At 38.8% G+C, this 20,320-nt stretch overlaps 1 pseudogene; it reads left to right on the forward strand.

Moving 5' to 3' along the window:
* LOC120181904 overlaps window positions 1-19,955 on the forward strand; it is a 44,070-nt pseudogene extending 24,115 nt beyond the window's left edge.
* The last annotated feature ends 365 nt before the right edge of the window (window positions 19,956-20,320 follow it).

Consider the following 20,320-nt stretch of genomic DNA (forward strand, 5'->3'; position numbering starts at 1 on the left):
GTTTTGGTTTACTACTGGTTGTGGGTTGTTTGTTCTTCGTTTTTGTATCTTTGCTCTCTGTTTTCTGTCTCTCCCCCTCTGTTGTCTTTTCTTTTTTTCAGGTTGGGTGATGGCTTTATAGCCATCACCGGTGCTCATCTTGGACCAGTCCGAAGGGTAGAGTTCGGTGAGTCACCAAACCGTAGGTGGTGACTCACCCCATGGTTGGAACGTGGACGGCGTTCCCTGCTTCCTCTGGATGTTTCTGTTGAAGCGTGGCAGCAGCTGATGGACGGGTCAGAGAGGCGGCCGGCGTCGTGGCCCTAGGGTATCATAACCCTAGGGTTTCCTGCTGGAACCATCTGGACCGTTGGATCTTGCCAGATCCAACGGTAGCAGGCTGAGGCGGCTGGGGAAGAGGGAAACCCTAATCTGGTTTAGGGTTTCCATTGGGCTTCTGAATTTGGGCCACCATTTGTAATTGGGCCTCCATTTTGGGTTTTGTAATATTAAATAATATATATTAATAATAATAATAATTATAATTATAATAATAATAATTATTATATAAATAACATTAAAATGAAAAAAATGAATATCTTCAGGATCTATCACCCCCTACATTTCCAAATTGTCCATAATATGACCCCCGAGATAAAACTCCAAATAGACGATTGGGCCTTCAAACCCTGCCCCCCCTCAGGCTGCTAGAAGAGTTGAAAGATCACAGTGGAGCGCTGTGGAGACTTTCTAAATCCTTGCAAAACTTGTCCAAGGAACCAGGCAACTTTGCACGCGATGAATAAATGGGAGGTTGTTTTCGGTTCCATTCTACCCAGAGGACACAAAAGGTCTGATAAAGTTTGAAACCCTCTCATAATAAGCTCTAACTTTACCGCCAATATATTGTGAATTACTTGCCACATATTTCCACCCTAGGTGGAACCAGCCCTGCCAAATGTATTTCCTCCAAAAAGGGTCGGCATTCGACGAGATCAAAACCCATACCCATACAAGATTTCATCGTGTAGGATTCCTCCCCATTCCCTTTCCATATACTAAGCAATCTTTCTTATTTTTTACCAAATCTAAAGTTGCTCAACAAAGCCATCATCTTCAGCCATTGCTCCAACTCCCAGTCACTCAAATTCCTGCGCATCTCTATATTCCACACCCACCCCATGTTGCTAATTCTTCCTTCTTTGTTGACAGAGAGGGCAAATAATCTTAGAAACCGGTTATTTAAACGAGCCTCGCCTATCCACAAATCTTTCCAGAAGAAGATTGCATCTCCTTTACCGACTTGGAGCTTAAGGTGTTTTTTGAGACACAAGTCGAAGTCATCATTCTTACTATAGTTACTAATGACTCCTCTCCAAATCCAAGACGCTTGGTTTCTTCTTATCTCTTCAACAACCAGAAGTCTCCTGTCAAGGTTATACTTGCTGCAAATCAAACTTTTCCACCATGAATCCTCTTCGTTTGCGAATTTCCAAGTCCATTTGCCGATTAAAGCTCTATTCATAAGATTGAGATCAATGACTCCTAAACCCCCTTGATCTCTAGGTTTGCAGACTGTAGTCCATTTCAACTTCAAGGGTCGATCTTGTATTAAAGGCTTCTTTAAAATAGTCGTGAACGAGAGCTTTTATTTTGGAAGGCTCATAAACAAAGCTGCCATTAACTCCCAAAGACTTTACGTATTTACCCTTATTCGACTGGAAGCACAAATATGAAAGAACTTTGAATTACGATCTCGGTCTTTGATCCACCTTGATCTTGCCTTCTGATGCTAGATCAGCTCTTCCTTATTACACAAAATCTCAATTCTTTCCTGTGAGCAGCCAATGATTCTATTCGAGCAGGGGCATTTGGGTTCTGCTGGATCTCTGTTTCTAAGTCTTGAATTTTCCTTTCTAGCGCTGAGATAGTACCAGACATATTCTGATTCCGGTTCCCTGACCAATTCTTTATAGCATCTTTAGAACCCCTACGAATGCTCAAAATTCCAACCTTTTATTGCCACTCTTGAGCTATTTGATTACGGATTCCATCAGATAATTAAATAGTTTGAAGGGCCTTGGCCCCCAATTGTAGCCATTATTTTCCAGCAAAACAGTGTTATGGTCCGAGAGGGATTTCGGATGAAGACACTGAGATGTCTGGAAAGCCAGCCAAAACACCGACGTCCACCAGGAATCTGTCTAGCCTAACATTTGTTGGCATGTCCCTATTATTGCTTCAAGTGTATCACCCACCACTTAGAGGTAAGTCCGTCAATCTAGCCTGTTGAACAAAGGATCTGAAAACTCCTACTGTGTTCGAATTATGGGACCTTCCTTCTTTCTCCTCGGGGGAAAGGTATGCATTAAAATCATCCTCCGAACATAGAGGGATTCTCATGTTCTCTAGAAAAGATATAGTTTTTGTCGTAACCGTCTTTCGGTTGGGTCTCGGAATTAGGCTTCGACGTGGATTAAATGAATTGGGAGTCACCACCGATCATTTACTTTACGAAAAGTGGGTTGGTCGGATACCTTATTTCTTATCTGATCTGCGTCTCATAAGAGATAAGTCAGATTCGGGAGTTGGTTACAGTCAAGGAAGGGTTAACACCCTTGAACTGTCCTTTCGGTACTACGTAATTTTCAGTTGCCATTAAGTAAGAAATTTGAAAGTTTAACTCAAAAGGTAAAATTACGATCCAAAATTACTTACCCTAATTCGATTTGAAAATATCCCTTTTAATAAAAAGGCGAGAAACACATTAGAGGAAAAAGACAATGAAAGTAAATAAATAAAACAAAGAAAACACATAAATAACACGAATAAACAAAATGAGATAAAAAATAAGAAAATAAAAGAAGTAAAAATAAAAATAAACAAGAAAAAAAGAATAAAGTAGCGAATCTAATAATAATAAAACAATAAAAATAATGAGGAAAAATACAAAGAAAATAAAAAAAATACAATTACATAAAATAAAGAAAAAAATGTAAGTTAAAAGTAACATAGTAATAAAAATTATAATGATAATTATAAAAATATAAATATATACGTTAATAGCAAAAATAAATAGTAATAATACTGATATATATATATATATATATAATAACTTACAAACAAGATATAAAAATAATAGTATTAATAAGTATTAAAATAAAAATAATAATAACAGAAATAAAAGAAATTATAAAGAATATGAAAATCAAAGTAATATATATATATAATAAAGTATAAATGAAATAAATAATAATAATGGAAATATAAGTAAACATATATGATATTAGTAGGGGATTAAATTGAAATAAAAGCTAAATCAGTGGGAAAATGTCAAATAACATTGAAGATTCAAATCGGCAAAAATAAAAAAGTTTTGATTTTTAATAGATTTTCGTACCTTCATTCCAAAAATGTAATTTGTTTCTGGGAAATAGCCTCTAGGGAGCGTAGATTTGAAATCAAAGTTTCGAATAACTCCCTCCGGGTCATCGGCTAAAACATTTGTCTTTGGGATTCTCAAGCAAAGAAAACGCAATTAACAACGCATGCAAGTGAAGAGTAAAGAGAAACAAACGAAAGGTCAAAAGCTTTCACCTTTATTACTTCGAATCATTTACAATAACCTCGAAATCACTTTTTCTTTGCTCGTATTTTTCTGGCGTTCCTTTTGTGTAACTCGTGTGTTCTAGTGTGGTAATTACAAGGCTTATTTATAGCACTAAAAAACCCTATTTTAGACTAGTATTTGAGCCCTAATCCAACTATTCTTTTTTGGTTACGAGAAGACTCCTCGGTTGGTAGGACAAAATCTGGTGTCTTCAGTTGTTCCTCTTTGCTCATTATCGTGTAACGAAAATGGAGCAAAGATTACAAGACACAAATTTTTTCCATATCGAATATCCTCTTTCGGAGAGTTGAAATCTGATATTGAAACTGATTTGTCAATCACAAAATGACTCCATCATTGTGAGGTTGAGTCAAAATTGGAAAATTCTGAGCACGAAATCCTTCGTCGTGAAGTTGAAAACGAGCTCAAAGCTTTTGACAAGTGGCCTCTGAATCATCTTCTGGCTCAAGATACTTCGTCGTGAAGGTGGAACTTGACCTGAAGACTTTGGTGTTGTGATGTTACAGATGGCGCCTTCGTCGTGAAGTTGAGCCTTAGAATTGGATATCCTTCATCGTGAAATTGAAATCCAAGGTAAGTTGTGTTGCTACTTGTGTGCATGATTCCCTTCGTCGTGAAGTTGAAACTGCGAGTGGTCCCTCCGTCGTGAAGTTGAGCCTGGTAATTGGATATCCTTCGTCGTGAAGTTGAAATTCAAGTAAGTTGTATTGTTCTGAGTCCAATATCCTCCGTCGTGAAGTTGAAATTGGCTCTAGAACTGGGAAATTGTTTTTTGACAGTCAGCTGCCCTTTCGCTGTGAAGTTGAGCCTGTCTCGAGTCTAATATCATTTGCTGTGAAGTTGAAATTGACTCTGAAAGTTGTTTGTTGACAATCAGTCGTCCCTTCGCTATGAAGTTGAACTTGTGTTGTCTCGAGTCCAGTATCCTTCACTGTGAAGTTGAAATTGGCACGATATCCTCCATCGTGGAGTTGAAATCGTGGATGTGCGGGTACGATATCCTCCATCGTGGAGTTAAAATCGCGGATGGCCTCTTCGTCATGAAGTTGAGCCTTGACTTGAATATCCTTCGCCGTGAAGTTGAAATCCAAGTATTGAACGTTGCGGGGTGGACACGATTTCCTTCGTCGTGAAGTTGAAAACGTGGATGACCCCTTTATTATGAAGTTTGGCTTCGAGCTAGATATCCTTCGTCGTGAAGTTGAAATATACTCTCGAACAAATTGTGTCGCTTCGAGTTCAATATCCTTCACTGCGAAGTTGAAATTAGCTCTAGCTAAAACCTACAAAGTATATGCGATGGATGCAATGCCCTTAGGTATGCCTAAAATGCATATGTAACATATGTTATTTTGGGTTCTAGAGAAAAATCTCGATCTCCGATTGCATGTTTGGAATCTTGAGTATGAAATTTTGAAGTTTTGATCTCTGATCTCGAATTCTTCAAATATTCAAATCTGATGTGTACATTCTATTTGTTTCTTGATTTGGGAAATGCTTCTCAACCAATCTCAAGTATGAGCCTTGATCGGCTTCCGAGTACATGTACTTTTCAATGAATCTTTGTACAGTAATCTGCGAATATGCATGTCTGGAATCTTGACTCTGGAATCTTGAAGTTATGATCCCTGATCTCGAATTCTTCAAATATTCAAATATGATGTGCACATTCTATTTGTTTCTTGATTTGGGAAATGCTTCTCAACCAATCTCAAGTATGAGCCTTGATCGGCTTCCGAGTACCTGTACTTTTCAATGAATCTTTATACAGTAATCTGTGAATATCTTTTGCATAAGTAAATAAATCATTAAGTTTAAGCTCAATCCAAGATGCTTAAAAGGAATTGGTGTAGGGAAAAAATATTGTCTTTTATTAATGAGGGAAAAAGAACAAATAATACATGACAAGCATTTTGGAAGATGAAGACATGATGAGGTGAAAATGAATGTCTTAGATTTCAATAATGTGGGTACTTCTAAGCTGAAAAACCATTAGGTGACCTTGAATACAGCCATTGCCAAAGGATCTTAGAGAATGCGACAATATTCAGGAGAGTGCAACCTTTCTCTGACTCATTGAGTCTGTGGAAAATTCAGATGCCGGGGAGTTTCAACTGTCTGGATTTCTTGAATTATCCAAATCGCCCTTTGCGGGTTTTCATCTTGAACCCTCCTTATTTTTTGTTCTTTCTATTTTTTCTTTTGTTCTCTTTTTCAATTTTTTTTCAATTTAGGACTCTCTTTCGGGTTTTCACCCTAAACATTTTTTTTCATTTTTTTTATTCTTTTTTACTTTTTCCTTTTTTTGACTTAAGACGCCCTTTCGGGTTTTCATCCTAAGTGAAGTATTTCTTGACTGTATCCGAATTGATAGGATACGGTAGTTCGGGTCCGTCCATTTCAGCCAGGACAAGGGCTCCTCCGAAGAAGGCCTTTTTCATGACATAAGGTCCTTCCCAATTTGGCGTCCATTTTCCTCGGAAATCTTTCTGGACTGGAAAAATTCTCCTTAGCACCAGATCTCCTTCACGAAATATTCTCGGGCGTACCTTCTTGTCATGTGCTCGAATCATTCGTTTCTGATATATTTGACCATGGTGAATGGCTTTCAGTCTCTTTTCATCTATCAGGTTAAACTGATTGTATCTGGATTACACCCATTCTGCGTCATCCAATTTAACTTCTGTCAAGACCCGTAATGACGAAATTTCTAGTTCAATGGGCAGCACTACTTCCATTCCATAAGCTAATGAGAATGGAGTTACCCCAGTCGAGGTTCGTACTGAGGTTCGGTAAGCGAACAAAGCAAAAGACAACTTCTCATGCCAGTCTTTGTAGGTCTCGGTCGTCTTCTCCATTATCTTTTTAATGTTTTTGTTTGCTGCTTCTACTGTGCCGTTTATATTTGGTCTGTAGGTAGTAGAATTGTGATGTTTTATGTTGAATTGCTCACAAGCAGCTTTCATAATTTTATTGTTCAAGTTTGTAGCATTATCGGTAATGATTCTTTCAGGTAAACCATACCGACATATGATCTTTTTTTTCAAAAACTTGCAAATAATGGATTGAGTGACACTGACATAGGAAGCAACCTCTACCCACTTGGTGAAATAATCGATGGCTACAAGGATGAAATGATGACCATTCGAAGCCTTTGGATGGATTTGCCCAATAACATCCATGCCCCACATAGAGAAAGGCCATGGTGACGTCATGGCATGAAGTGGATGAGGTGGAACATTTATTTTATCTCCGTAAATCTGACATTTATGACATTTTCTAGTATAGTTCATGCAATCACTTTCTAGTGTGGACCAGAAATATCCGCGTCTCATTATTTGTCTCGACATCATATGTCCATTTGCATGTGCTCCACAAACTCCGTCATGTACTTCTTCCATTATCATTTTTGCCTCTTCAGTATCGACGCACCTTAACAGAACTTGATTATGGCTTTTCTTGTACAAGACCTCCCCATCAAGGACGTATCCAGCTAACATCCTTCTAATGGTTCTTTTATCGGTTTCAGTGGCTTCCTCTGGATAACTTCGATGATTGATATACTGCAAAATGTCGTAGTACCAAGGCTTAGTGTCTTTTACTTCTTCAATCTTGTAGCAATGAGTCGGGTACTCATACGACTACATGTCAATTGGCATCATTTTAGACTCCGCGCCAACTTTGAATGCGGCTGCCAAGGTAGCCAAAGCATCAGCCATTTGATTTTCTTCTCTCGGCACATAGTGGAAGGTAACTTCGTCGAAATTCTTCGAGCAGGTTCAGTATTAACTTCCGATATTCTATCAGTTTTGTATCTTTGGTTTTCCATTCTCCACGGAGCTGATAGATTACTAATGTTGAATCTTCGTATATCCGCAAGGTCTTTATATTTTTCCCCAGTGCAACTCGAATTCCCAAGACACAGGCTTAATATTCTGCCATGTTATTGGTACAATCGAAGTTCAGTCTGCTGGTAAATGGGTAGTGACTCCCTTCTAGAGAGATCAGTATTTCCCCAATGCCATGTCCTAATGCATTGGATGCCCCATCGAAGTACATTCTCCAGGAACTGTCTGTTGAAGTACCTGTTTCTTCTAAAGATAAAGCCATTCTTCATCTGGGAAATCAAAGTCTAATGACTCATAATTCTCATCGGCTCTGCTTGCCAAGAAATCTGATTTGGCACTTCCTTTTATGGCTTTTTGGCTCACTTACTCGATGTCGAATTCAGACAATAACATTTGCCATCGGGCTAACCTTCCAGATAGAGCAGGTACACCCATCATGTATTTTAGTGGATCTAGCTTGGAAATCAACCAAGTGGTATGATACAACATATATTGTCAGAGTCTTTTTGTAGCCCAGACTAAAGCACAACAAACCTTCTTAATAGGAGGATATCTGGCCTCGCAATCGGTGAACTTCTTGCTCAAATAGTAGATGGCTCTTGCTTTTCTTCCAGATTCATCTTGTTGACCCAGGACACACCCCATTGAGTTCTCAAATATGGTTAGATACAAGAACAGAGGTTTTCCCAGGATGGGGGACATTAAGATAAGAGTATGAGACAAGTACTCTTTCACCTTCTCGAATGCAATCTGACAGTTTTCATCCCACGCTCCGGGGCTGTTCTTTCGGAGAAGGCGAAAGATTGGATCACACTTGTTGGTTAACTGAGATATGAAACGAGCTATGTAATTCAATCTGCCCAGAAAACCTCGGACTTCTTTTTGTGTTCGAGGTGGAGGTAGACTCTGGATAGCCTTAACTTTGTCAGGATCAACCTTAATGCCTTTTTGGTTGACCACGAAGCCTAATAGTTTCCCAGATGTCACCCCAAAAGTGCACTTGCTAGGGTTCAGTCGTAGCTGGAACTTCCTCAATCTCTAGAAGAGCTTTCTCAAATTTTCAATATGTTCATTCTCGATCAGTGCCTTGACAATCATGTCGTTGACATAAACCTCGATTTCTTTGTGCATCATATCGTGGAACAGGGTCACCATAGCTCTTTGGTATGTTGCCCCAGCATTCTTTAATCCAAAAGGCATCATTTTGTAACAGAAAGTTCCCCACATTATGACAAAAGTGGTCTTCTCCATGTCTTCAGGATGCATCTTGATCTGATTGTACCCCGAAAATCCATCCATGAATGAAAAGTAGTTGTTCCCAGCTGTATTGTCCAACAAAGTGTCTATGTGTGGCAGAGGAAAGTTGTCTTTAGGACTTGTCTTGTTAAGGTCCCGGTAATCGACACACATGCGTACTTTCCCGTCCTTCTTCGGCACAGACACTATGTTGGCCACCCACTCCGGATATTTGGCCACTTGAAGAAAACCGACATCAAATTGTTTCTTGACTTCTTCCTTGATCTTAAGGAGCATTTCTGGTCACACTCTTCTCAGTTTCTGCTGCACGGGTTTGCATTCTGGTTTGATAGGCAGTTTGTGGACTACTATATCTGTGTCTAATCCTGGCATGTCTTGATACGACCAGGCGAACACCTCTCTGTACTCCTGAAGTAAGGCTATCAGGTTTTGTCTTGCTTTAGTCGAAAGAGTTGCGCTGATTTTAACCTCCTTTCGATATTCCTCAGTGCCCAGATTCAAGATTTCGATCGTCTCTTTATGGGGTAGTATTTGTTTATCTTCTCTTTCTACCATTCTCAATAATTCGGTAGGCAAGTTGTACTCCTCTACATTGTCCCATTCATCAAATTCCCCGAGACAAATGGCTGATTCAAAATCCACCTCCGGATCAAGATCATTAGTGCCTACATTATTGTTATCTGGGGATCTTAAAGAAGGTAAAATGTTCATGTGTGAGAGGAATATATCCCACACGAAATAGTCAAGAATTAAATTCGAGAGAAAGTGGAAATAAAGTATCGAAATGTAGAAGATAGACAATGAATTCAAAAATAAAATAAAGGAAAAATTTGTTTGCCATAAGAAGAGAAAAGAAGGTGCATCTTTTATTGAACTTAAACATAATGTTTATTAACCCTTACAAAAGATCACATATTACCCCGGGTATAGGCAAGTAGGGATAGTTCGAATATTACTCTGAAATACTCTTGTAAACCACATGTAGTTCTTCGACCAACCAACGGCTAGGCACAAACCCAGGTGGTAGAGGGCATATCCAGATCTAATTGTATTGTCAGCATTTCCATTGTTATGGCATTGATGCTCAGATCTTCCAGAGACGCTCCTAAATCGGATGAGGTGATCTCAAACACGTAACCACCCGATTTGAATGTGTGGCAAAGAGGCAGGAATGTCATGGGTTCCCATTGAAGTTCACTTCTAGTTATTCTGGCCAGTCTTTTCTCTCGGTTATTCTGAACTTCCTTTCTCTTTTCATGGTAATTGGGCTGAAAGCCGATCCCAAATCGGTCTAGCTTTAAAATAAGAAGGACTAGAACAATCATTCCTTGTAGAAATCTCCTGAACCCTCTTCCAGTCTAGACACCTCGTCCTAATGTTTGCATGATCTCCATTCTGGTACACTTAGAAAGCCGGGGTATGGGGATCGTTCTTCCTTCTGCCACAAAGGTGGCATTCACAAATTCCAGGGAACGAAATGAACACTCCAATGCTTTCTCGTCCACTTCGATGTATGGGGCCTCTGTGGTCACACTTGCCACAATATCTTTCTCAGCATTGATAATTATTAAGGCCCCGTCAATAACAAATTTAACTTTTTGGTGCAGTGTGGACGGTACTGAACCAACTTGATGAATCTATGGCCTTCCCAAAAGACAATTATAAAAAGGCATGATATACATCACCAGAAATCGATATCATATGTGACAGGTCCGATGGTTAGGGCACCTCGATCTTGCCAATAACCTCTCTCTTGGTCCCATCAAATGCTCGGACCACATTCTGACAGGCTCTCATATGAGAGGTATCTATTGGAAACCTCTTCAGTGTCACCAAAGGCATCACATTCAAGGCTGAGCCGTTATCGATCAACACAATCGGTAGGGGATGCCCCTTACAATAGGTAGTGATGTGTAATTCCTTAGTTTGGCCTCTTCCTCCGGATGGAATCTCATCATCTGAGAATGAGATGAGATTATCAGCTTGAATATTATTTACCAATCGATCCATCTTGCTGACTGGTATGTCTTGTGGCACGAATGTTTGATTCAGGACCTTCAATAATGCCTCCCGATGTGCTTCAGAGCTTAGTAAAAGTGCCAACATTGAAGTGCGCATTGGCAAGTTGTGGAGTTGTTCTACAATACTGTACTCGCTAGCTTAAAAAATTTAAGGAATTTTTAGCTTCTTCCTCTTTTATAGGTTCATTGATAGCCAGCACATCTTCCTTGAAGGGCTCTAGTGGTCTTTGCCCCACCTTGTTGTCACATTCTTTGGAAGTGCTCACCTGGCATTCGTACTTCCAAGGTACTTGCTGACTATACTTATATTGAAAAGGTCGAGGTGCCGTGATCACCACCTTTGCTTGCGGAGTTGTTGTTATCATCTTTGCTTTATGGGTAATAACCAAAGGACTACCCCTACTGAGTCTTTGTCCGATGATTCTCCGGTAGCGTAAACATCTGCTTCCAGCGAATCCTGAACTTCTTCATAAAACTCCAACTCTTTCTGGTCCATCATGAGCTGGACTAATGTCCTGAATTCAGAGCATTCTCGCACTTTATGCCCCTCTTCGTTATGATAACAACAATAATTACCCCTTCACTCTTTGCTGCACCTGATTGCGGTGTAAGAAGCCTTGGTTTTACCATTTGGATTCATACCCAAGCCAAAGGAGCTTTGACTTTTGAAACACTGGTTTTAATTCTCCTGCCGTTTTCGGTGGTGATTGCATTAATTCCGATCTCCGGATAATTAGGCAAGGGATTCTGGGCGACGTTATGTGTTTCAGATCGAAATGATCCAATTCTTGTTCCGCATTCGTTGTACAAGCCTCTTAAATGCGAGACAACCTTCGATTGAATGCCCCTGCACACCACCATGATATTCACAGTGAGCGTTTTATCATACCATCTCGGATACGGGTGCTTCATCGGATCCATTGGGTAAGACGACTACATGAGTGTCGAATAGTTGTTGATATAACTCTTTATATGTCATGGGAATGTGATCGATCTGCTCCCTTTCTCTTTCTTTCCTTGGTTCTCTCTGAGCCTGGTTTGAAGTACCAGATGGTACAACTGCAGTGGTTTTTGAGCTTGAGACCATAACACCCTTGTTGACGTTGTAAGTGTTGACATTGTTGATCTCTCGGTCTTTTTCTTCATGGGAGGCTTTTTACTGGAGTCTCCTCCCTTGATTTTTCCTTGTTTAATGGCCAACTCAATCATTTCACCGATCATGACTAGATCTGAAAAACCTTCCAACGTAATTGCCACCAGGTGCCCGAAGTAAGGTGTCTTTAAGGTTTGTACAAACAACTTTCTAGTCTCCTTTCATCCAAGGGTGGATGAACCTGCACAGACAAATCCCTCCAACGTTGTGTGTATTGTCAGAAACTCTCATTGTGCTTCTTCTCCAGGCTTGGTAACATAACCCGGTCTGGTCTCATATCGTTGATATGCTTGTATTGCTCTAGGAAAGACTTAGCTAAGTCTTTCCATGTCTTGATATGAGTTCGGCTGAGCTGGTTATACCACCGGATAGTTGAACCGGACAGGCTCTCCTGAAAGAAGTGGATCAAGAGTTGGTCATTCTCCCCATATCCTGTCATCATTCGACAGAACATAATGATATGGGCTGATGGGCAGCTGTTCCCATTGAACTTCTTAAACTCAGGAGGTTTAACTTTGGTGGAAGCACCAAATCTGGAACCAGGCTCAGCTCCCTTGCGTCCATTCCATAATAATCATGGTCTCCCTGGACCATTTTCATTTGATCTTCTAACATCCTGATTTTCTCTTCTATCTTTCTTGCTTTTTCATCTTCATTGAAATCCGGGATGTTGTAATCATCCGGATGGTTATCAAGATTAGTTGTGGAAGTTTGCACCTTCATAGCAGTTAATGTTTTTCCTTTGACAGCATAAGAATTTTCTCGTGGTTTGGGTAAGATCTCAGGTGAAATAACCACCTGTGGTTGGTGACATGGTTACCCCTTCGGAGGGACTTCCCCCTATTGCACTAACTTGTTGTAAACCGATAACTTGGCCATAATTTTGGTCGACAAGGACTCTGGTTTTTCTTGATGGACTCCAGGGCTCTAACTGTTTTGAGCATCTTATCTCCCAGTTCTTTTTGCAGTCTTGCCATGTTCTCCTCGAGTTTTTCCCTCTGGCCTCCATTTGTCTTTCTTTGCTCGAGTATTGCGGGTGATGCGTATTAATGCTTGCGGTGGTAGACTTGGTGTTTCTCTTTCTTTTCTGAGACATGTTCTGTTTGTTAATACGAATGTAAAACAGGGAAATATAAAAAATAAACATGAAATATAAAATACAAAGTATGCAGTTTATGATGTATGCAATTTTAGCGGCATTGATCCAGAAAAATGTCCATTACTATAATAATTCTTATTTTAGACAAAAAAAATTATCTTGTAAGAGACATAAAAACAATCAAATGTACGTGCGAACTAAATCCTCTAGACCCCGAATAGCTTCTAGTAGATTGACAAGTCTTCTGCCTTCATCTGTCATTGGTTGAATGCCTTGTCGAACGACTCCGACTTCTCTTGCTAGGCCGTGAAGATAACGGACTGCCTTCTGTACTTGATCTAGGAAATCTCGGATGACTACGTCTCTAGATTTTACCCTTTGTTGTGCTGCTCCCAACGGAAACGCCACTGTAAACCCCGTCAAATGGCACTATTGAAGCTCGACTGCTTGTTTCTTGAATCCATCACAATAACTTCTAACTCGGCTATTCCTTTGCCATCTCTCATGTTGTTTTTCTAGGTCAGCCATCTGGATTCTCAAGCATTGGTTTGATGCTGATTGTCTGCTATGCGTCTCTGAGCAGTTTTCAACTGTTCCTTCCAAGCTCTTTCATCAGACCCCTCAAACTTTCTTTTCAGGCTATGAACTTTGTCTTTCCAGTATTCAGAGGTCACTTTCAACTTGGAGTTATCATTGACTTTATCTTGATACCCCTTCTCAAATCTTCGAGCTCAAAACGAACTCTTTTTGTTTTCTTTCCAGTTTGTCTGCTCTATCTTTCTGAGAGTTGGCATCTAGCTTCCACTGATAACGTTCAGCTTCAAGTTCCTTAATCTTACTTCAGCTCGTTATTCACAGCTTCAAACTCTGCCTTGATTATCTCAAGTTCAGAAGGGACAAGCCTGAGATGTTCCTCCATGGTCCGGGTGTCTTCACAGTATGGCACCGGGATTTTATCATTCTTTCTCAATCTTCCCACTCCATATAATCCGAAGTAAGCATATCTAGAAGCCATGACATCCATCCGGGATATTTTCTTCCATGACTCGGCTACTTCTTTGATCATCTTCTTATAACTGTCACCGTTATACAGAAACTCTGATTTAATTATTCCGTATATTGCGGGGACAAACTGACGTGCTCCATACTGTCTCATGCCACAATGGAGCATACCAACACCCAAAGTCTAAGCAAGGTCATAGTATCAGAATCCCCACACCGGAAAAGAACGTCACCGAGGAACCAGGGGGCTCTCCAGGTAATATATCGATCCTGAAGATGTGTAAAAACTTTCATCCACTTTTACTTTGAAGCACCTTCATGCCATTTCATTGTGATGAACTCTCCCAAAGTTAAATATGTGGTGCTAAATCGGCGGTAGGCAACCCCATTAGTCTTCCAGAAGTGGCTGTTAATCCAGACTTGAATGAGCTGGACGCACCCAACGAACCTTCCTCCGCCAGATCTCGACAATGGTTGAGAGATCGAAAGGTTTCAGCTAAGAGTTGGTGCTGGGTTAACCCGTTTCAGAAGTTGCTCGAACAATTCCACCACGGCTGCGTCAATGCAACCCAAAGCCTTCGGAAAGATAATCAACCCATACAAACCTAGTGCAAAAAGGTCTTAGTCTTCCACTCATCAAGGTGGTTCTTCATTAATTGCCTTATGTGGATCCACTCAATTCCTTCCCCACTGCCTCTACGCTGAGTCCGATCAATTACCCATTTTTCGTCAACCCCAGCAACCTTGGCTAGTGCATTCTTTAAAGGTTGGCCCTTGATGTGTGTTAAGGTAGGCTTCTAATTTAATACTTTCACAGTGCAACAATGTGTACTCTTCAATGGTGGGCACCATATCCTCCCGATTAAAAGTGAAGCAACTATATCCTGGGTTCCAGAATTGAACCAGGGCTCTGATTAAAGGCTAATCAGTCTTAACTTGGGAGTAAAAGAGCAATGTCACTGTACCGTTGGCTGAACTTCTATTTCTGATCATTCTTCCAACTGTCCTAGATGTCTCGAAGCTCTTGCACATTGTTATGTTTTAGGCTGATAGAGGTGTAGCTAACTAGCTCTGACATATAGCTCCCTTGAAGACTGTCTCCCTTTTCCTTCTGAGTCTTCTCGGATCATAGTCGTATCTCAGGATTTTAATCTCTTGCATTACACCTTTGTCCATTTGTTCAGATTATTTTGTGTATAACACACCTTTTAGGGATCAATTTCCTTGTTATTATACAAATGCTAAGAAAATAAACACAAAGGCAAACAAGTCAGTAAAATGAAAATACATAAATAAATAAGAAATGACGAAAGAAAAATAAGAAGAGTAAGAAGGAGAAAAAAATATGGTTAGGGTTAAAAACTGTCCTAGGTTTGAAATGGGGTTTCGGGGTAGGCTCTATTTCTCTATAGTCTCCGGTTTAGGTTCTAAAAACGGTACCCGAGTTCTCCTTGCCGGTGCCCCCTGGGCTTGCCAGACCCTAGTACTAAACCCATCACAGGCTTGGTGTGGACTAAGTTAAACTCGAGAGAACACATTCCCTTATGCCCATACGGAGAATAAATTCACACGAAAGCATAAGGTATATGAATCCCGAAGGCTACTTGTTAGGCCCATACGGTGAATAAATTCACACGAAGGCGTCGCTTCTCCCCACTTAAAACGGGTTTGGAGCTCGAGTTTAGAGCCTTAGATGAAAAATCTTTAAGGGCTGAAATCATGAGAAAACTATTAGTACAAACATTTACCCGAAAATATAATCAAAAATAAGTAAAAAATGATCGAAATTACCTTAAAATTTAAACTTACCATTTTCGTTAAAAAGCCAACTGAAATTACCTTAGCTGACTCACTTACCTCTCCCCAACGGAGTCGCCAAGCTGTCGTAACCGTCTTTTGGTTGGGCCCCGGAATTGGGCTTCGACGTGGATTAAATGAATTGGTAGTCCCACCGATCATTTACTTTACGAAAAGTGGGTTGATCGGATACCTTATTTATGATCTGTGTTCTAGAGATATGTCGGATTCGGGAGTCGGTTACAGTCAAGGAAGGGTTAGCACTTTGAACTGCCCTTTCGGTACTACGTAATTTTCAGTTGTCATTAAGTAAGAAATTGAAAGTTTAACTCAAAGGTAAAATTACTATCCAAATTACTTACCCTAATTCGATTTGAAAATATCCCTTTTAAAAAAAGGCGAGAAACACGTTAGAGGAAAAAGACATGAAAGTAAATAAATAAAACAAGAAAACACATAAATAACACGAATAAACAAAATGAGATAAAAAATAAGAAAATAAAAGAAGTAAAAGTAAAAATAAACAAGAAAAAAGATGAAGTAACGAATCTAATAATAATAAAACAACAATAAAAAATAATGAGAAAAAATACAAAGAATAGAAAAAAAATACAATTACATAAAAACAATAAAAAATGTAAGTTAAAAGTAAAATAGTAATAAAATTATAATGATAATTATAAAAATATAAATATACGTTAATACAAAAATAATAATATAATAATACTATTGATATAATAATATATATAATATATATATATATATATTATATATATAACTTATAAACAATGTATAAAATAATAGTAATAAGTATTAAAATAAAAAAAAAACAGAAATAAAAGAATTACAAAGATATGAAAATTAAAGTAATATATAAATAAAAAAATAAAGTATAATGAAAATAAAAAATAATAATAATAATAAAAATATAAGTAAACATATATGATTATTAGTAGGAGATTAAATTGAAATAAAAGTTAAATCAGTAGGCAAATGTCAAAGAACATTGAAGATTAAAATCGGTAAAAAAATTTCATTTTTAATAGATTTTCGCACCTTCATTCTAAAAATATAATTTGTTTTTGCGAAATAACCTCTAGGGAGCGTAGATCTGAAATTAAAGTTTCGAAAAACTCCCTCCGAGTCATCGGCTAAAACATTTGTCTCTGGAATTCTCAAGCAAAAAAAATGCGATTAACAACGCATGCAAGTGAAGAGTAAAGATAAACAAACGAAAGGTCAACAGCTTTCACCTTTATTACTTCGAATCGTTTACAATAACCTCGAATCACTTTTTCTTTGCTCGTATTTTTCTGAAGTTCTTTTTATGTAACTCGTGTGTTTGGTATAGTAATATAAGATTTATAATATTAAAATTTTTTTATTTAGACTATATTTGAATCCTTATTCAATTATTTTTGTTGGTTACGTGAAGACTTTTCAGTTGACACAAAATCTGATGTCTTACAGTTTTTCAAAAAAACCTTTCTTATCGGATCTATCGCAGGCCCATAGACATTTACAAAACCCCACTGGCCTTGTCCTTTGGAACTTCTATGATGACGATGAATCTACTATGAAAAACCTATTCGTGACTTTAAACAAGTTGTCATCCCATGGACTTAGTAACCCTCCGCAGACCCAGAAGCAGGAGAGATGATATGACCTTGTAGAACATTCCCGACCTCCTGAGATGGGAAGGCCTTAACTTTCTATCTTAGTTTCCTGAAGGAATAAAAAGGTAAGTTTTTTTTATCAACTATGATCCTCCGAATTGCTCTCTGTTTCTCCCTTCTCCTCATGCCTCTTACATTCCAAGAAATAATGAAAAATCATCATTAATAATTCACAACACCTATAGCTAGAAAGAGGACTTATCTTCCATCTTCCTTCCCTGGGCTCTTTTCGAGATTAATAAAACTGTCCAGAAAGGTTTACTTCCCTCCCTTGAAGGATATTTCCAGCATTTTGCTCACTTTCCAAATGGCCAGAGCTTCATCGAGATACTCAGAGAATGAGGGGAAGAAGCGGTGGAAGTACTAACCTGATCCAATGATTCCAATCAAGTTTCTTCTGGTTCTTCTATAACTTTGCCGAAGGATCTGAACCCATTCATTTCTCCCGATGAATTTCTCCTAGACTGTTCTCCCAAATTTTGATTTGCATTATCTTTGAAGCTCCTGCTGGGAAATTACAGTTAGTGGGTTTGCCAACTCATGGGTAGAATTTTGATTAACCAGAGGAGGGCCCAACAAAATAGAAGCTATCAAGCCCCTTTGGTTATTTTGAATCAGGCCCATTAGGTAATAGACCCAGCTGCTTCTAGTATATAGACTGGTTCCCAATCGATGTGACAGGCCATTCTCTTGTGGATTTAAGTCATCGTTGGAATATTGAGCTGGAACATCTTCATTAGAGTTAAATGTGCACTATTAATAACTGACTCGTGATCATTATTACGATCCACTTCCCCTATCTGATAATAATGATGGATGGCTAAACCTTTCGAAGAATTACTGTCAGAATCATCCTATGACATGCCATCTTCCTTAGCGAGCCACGGTTCTACACTATTTGGGACTCCACATGGGACTGTTCATTTGACACATCGTTCTGCAAAGTCCGATCGCCGTCTTTTCCTCCTTCGACGACTCATCGTTCAGATATCCTCTGAATTTCCTTCCGACTTTTCATATCATCATGTGTTGCGAGGACACCGAGCCCAACTTATTTTTACCTTAAACACTCTCCCGAAGCACTTAGATTGATAAACCTAGGAACATCGAAAGGGCTAGCTACCTCACCAATATCCTAGCAACCGATAAGTCATCCCTGTTTTGGTTGAATCCTGTATGCAAAACCAGAGACCCCCATCCTTTCGCAAGTTTTTCTAGAAAAGACTCTTGCCAGTATAATAATGGAACACCATATAATTCAATCGAACAATACGCCATTGGTATTCATCTTCCATTAGCAAGGGGCCAATCAATCGAACCACTATGATAGCTTGTTTTCTTGTTATTCATGCTTCCTTTAAGTCTCACCCGACGAGAAAGTGATACAAGAGTTTCTCACATAACCCCAGCTAGCAATTTCACATCTATTCCGTCATTGAACAGGGCCTTCTGAACAAAGTCCATTTCCAAAGATGGTTTGATGATCCCTGTTAACGAAAACTTCATCCACTCGGTTTGGTTCGATGAAAATAAACTCCTCCAAGAGATTCTTTTTCTCCCTAGCCTCTTGTGCATTCCCCGATCTGGTCTCAAGGTTTTGGGTGAATTCCTCGACCTCTGATTCGAGAACAAAGCTTTTTTATAGGACTATCTCTAAAGCTTCTCGCGACCATCTCACACACCTTGTTCTTCTCTTTTCAGCTGTAGAGGCTTTTTTTTTACGTATCATACGCTCTTGCAGGGCTGCTCCTCTCCGGATCTTCTGAAATCTAGCTACCCTTACTGATACTTTTCTCCTATCTATCCACGACTCATTAACTTTCAAAATAGCATTGTGTAGGTCATTTTCACTCTCAAATTGGACAAACGGGAAAGTAGCATCTTTGCACCTCGGTTCTTGTTGACACTTGGGATGAATACACTAACAACCTTGCCATGATAATCAAAGAGCTCCCATAAAGCTTTCCTTGATACTCTTCTACTCAGGTTGTTACAAAAGCAGTCCATTCCTCACCGGAGGAAGATGGTCTTCTCGAATTCTCTCTCACATTCTCTCTTTCTCTCACCCTTCTCTTCCTCTCACTTTTTTTTTCTTCAGGAAATTGACTAATAAAGGGCATCTTAGACCAAGATTTGACTTTTTGATGAGAACAAATAAAATAAACTTGTATAGAACCTTGACGTTTATTTTAAAAGGGAAATTTTCTTTAATGAATGCATTTCCAGAAAAGAAATGTACTGAAACTGTTATAAATGTACTTAACATAGCAGCATTTGTTGCAAACATGAGCTTTAAAATAAATTGCAGAATATATTAGGTGGTGTCTAAGATTCATGTTAAAAAAAAGTGTGAACTGTTATTTAGTATTTACACTGTTTGGATATAAAGTGGGGAAAATCTTCTAATAATGTTTCTATTACATAAATGCTCATGTCTGCATTGAATAAAACTATTTGCAGGGGTTCACGACTCTTTCTGGACACACACGTGATGTGGAGATGATGAACCAGATACTTAGAGAAAAGTTGTGGAGCTTATAGTATGCCAATTCTTGAAATTGTAAGTGTGGTGATCCTTGTCTTCCATTCTTAGAAAGTAAGCCACGGACAGATTATTCGATTGATTGTGATATTGGGGAAAAATGGTACTCCTATATTTATCTCAGTATTGCTGAAATCCATCTCATTCATTTTTATTGACCTTTTGTTCTCTGCAGTTGCTTGAAAGTTCCAGACATCATACCCGTCATTGGTTTTGTTAGAAAAATGTTAATCCGAGATAAAAATATAATAATAATAATAGTAATAATAATAATAAATATTATTATATAATCGAACGAAGCAAAATAATAAAATT

Source organism: Hibiscus syriacus, unplaced genomic scaffold (assembly GCF_006381635.1).
Source record: "Hibiscus syriacus cultivar Baekdansim isolate YM2019G1 unplaced genomic scaffold, ASM638163v2 tig00112604_pilon, whole genome shotgun sequence".
NCBI classification, from domain to species: domain Eukaryota; kingdom Viridiplantae; phylum Streptophyta; class Magnoliopsida; order Malvales; family Malvaceae; genus Hibiscus; species Hibiscus syriacus.